The sequence below is a fragment of the Octodon degus genome, unplaced genomic scaffold (assembly GCF_000260255.1).
Source record: "Octodon degus isolate 3935 unplaced genomic scaffold, OctDeg1.0 scaffold00033, whole genome shotgun sequence".
Lineage (NCBI taxonomy): Eukaryota > Metazoa > Chordata > Mammalia > Rodentia > Octodontidae > Octodon > Octodon degus.
In genome coordinates, this window is record NW_004524609.1 from 4092619 (window position 1) to 4095125 (window position 2507).

Genomic DNA, 2507 nt, shown 5'->3' on the forward strand with positions numbered 1-2507 from the left:
GGAAGCTCCGCGCGGGGCGTCAGGGGGCGTCCGAGCGGCTGACTCCTTCCCGCCAACGGCTCAGGCTGCCCCCCGTCCGCTCGACCCCCACCTCCAGACCACAGACGCCTGCACACTGCGCGGCAGCCCCCGGCCACCGCAGCGGAGCGCATCTCAGCAGGGAAAGCCCACCACGCCTTCGCCAATAAACCGCCCCCCCCCCCGCGGCGGCCGGAGCTCACGGCGCAGGCGCGACGGAAGCCGAGCTGGCCCCGCCCCGGAAGCGGGTCGCGCGGTCGGGCCCCTCCGCTCCTGGCTCGGCGCACGTGCCATGGTGGCCAGTGGGGGACCGGAGCTTTATCATGGCACTTTCAGCCACATCTTCAAACTGAAAACTGTCCTCCAAATAACCACTGATTCTGCCCAGCACCTACGCAGTGAGTTGCATCTGCAGCCTTTTGAGTATGGCAGTTACTCATGTGAGGATCCAAATCATTTAAGCATAATTTTCCAGTCTTAAGGAGCTGCCAAAACGAAACTTGGTTCTAATATTGCAGACACTAAAGGCCTACCCCCAGATTAGTTGTTGCTTCGTTAGGAGCACTAGGGCGACCACCACGGACCTTTTACCTATGCGGTAGGCTCAGTAGTCCACTACACCCATACATCCCTTGGGAATGCCTTGAACCCCTCATGCGCATATGCAGCTTCTACCAAAGGACACTTTCTTGGGTTCGTCGATTCATACAATGAAACTTAATCACCAGTTAAGACTTCTCTTCTCCAGCAGGGCGGACATCTTTACAATCTCCACTTAAACATGAACAATTTGAGTGGAACAGTACAGCCCAACTGGGCAGAGGTTCATGCTTAACCAAATAGCTTCCTTTAATAGGGCTATGGGAACCTTTAAAAGGGTCAGCAGGAAGCTAAGCTTCACCAGCTTCCAGAGGCACAGCTTGTAAGTAACTAAGCGAGTTAATATAAACTAGATGGTTGGTGAGGGGCGTAAGTCACAAGTGATACCCAAGGCGGGGCTCAGGGCGTAGAATGGGGGAGTGATAAACTACCACAAAGCTAGTACCAAGGGTTCTTTACACTCTTACCAGGGAAGAGGCCTCTACACAAATAAACGAAGGAGAGAGTGGGAGAAAAATCACATTTATTAGTTAAAGACAACCACAGGCTGGACAAAACACACATGCTAAAAAGTGGACTGTCTTTTAAAATTTCAGTTATATAGGTAAATGGTTTGTTCCCCCCACAGCCCACAATCATTTCCAGGTTTACAAATTAGAAGGCCCATATTAAAGACATTTAAACAGTAAAATATGTAACAAAAGCTCCAACCTAGCCTGAAAGCACTCTCAAAATTATGAACGTGACTAACCATATGCCACCGAGAACTGCTCAGGGTACTGGTCTGTTTTCAGTACTACAAACACCACCCCTCACCCCAACCGTTTTACACTTCAGAGGTTAAGGCCTCAGTTTGGTTACCAACTGAAATGAAGCCTCCTGGAAGACCCTTTTCCTGGTAGAACACACCAGACTTCCTGGGAAGACACTAGTTCTTAGCCACTGCTCAAGTTACAAAGGTTGGTGAGCCGGTCGTCTAGAGCTACCCGTCCTTCTAGCAATACTTCTGTCAAACCTAACACAAAGACCTGGACTGTACTCAGTGCATGCTTGTTTATTACTTCCTAATCATTTTAATTTTTTTTGGCTAGGAGCATAGTACACTTTTAAGATCTCTAGAATTCCCTCAATTATTATAAAAACATTCACAACTCCCAGTGTGATTAGTAAAACCTGGGACATTGTGGCAATTCAATTCAGATTCAAACTTGGCTCCTTTGGGCTAAATTGAAGTCTTTTAGTTTTGTTCAGCTGGTAATCCACAATATAGCTACAAGTATAATCTTTTGAAAAAGCTATTTGAAGCTCTGTAAGTCATTAAACTTTGAAAAGAACAGTCATCCATGTTCATGTTGTTCCCACCTATGCAGCTGATTTCCCTATTATCTTAGTAGTTTCCATTTAAGTACTCTAACAAAGAAGGAAAGCAGGCCATTAAAATGAAATTCCCTGATGTTGGATACTCCTGATAAAGCTTTTATGCAATTTGACTTTAGATAAAATTAAGACCAATTTTGATTCTTGAAAAATGGAAGCACTAAAGGGCCTGGACACCCCACCCAAGAACAGGAAGCAGTCACTTTATGATTAAAAAGGAAAAAAAAACCAAAAAACAAGAAACAAACCCATACCATCTAAACAGTTTTACAGACATCATATATGTAAAATAAAGTACAATTTCCACTAAGTCAGTCTTCAAATATCTTTTATTGGAAGGCCATGCATTGCCTTCATTTATTGTATTTCAAATCACTGTACAGTTACTTTTGTGAAAACACTGCCTGCATTGTCTAGTACAAAAAAAACCTAAAAATTGTTTCAGGAATGTAGAGAAATATCCAACTTAAATAGCGAAAAAGTGCACCATAATTACTGCTGCACTGCAGTCA

General features: G+C 45.0%; 1 protein-coding gene across 1 annotated transcript in view; it reads right to left on the minus strand.

Annotated features, from left to right (window-relative positions):
• Positions 1–2507, minus strand: part of Polg2 (DNA polymerase gamma 2, accessory subunit) — a 22354-nt gene that overhangs the window by 18322 nt on the left and 1525 nt on the right. The window lies entirely within an intron of this gene.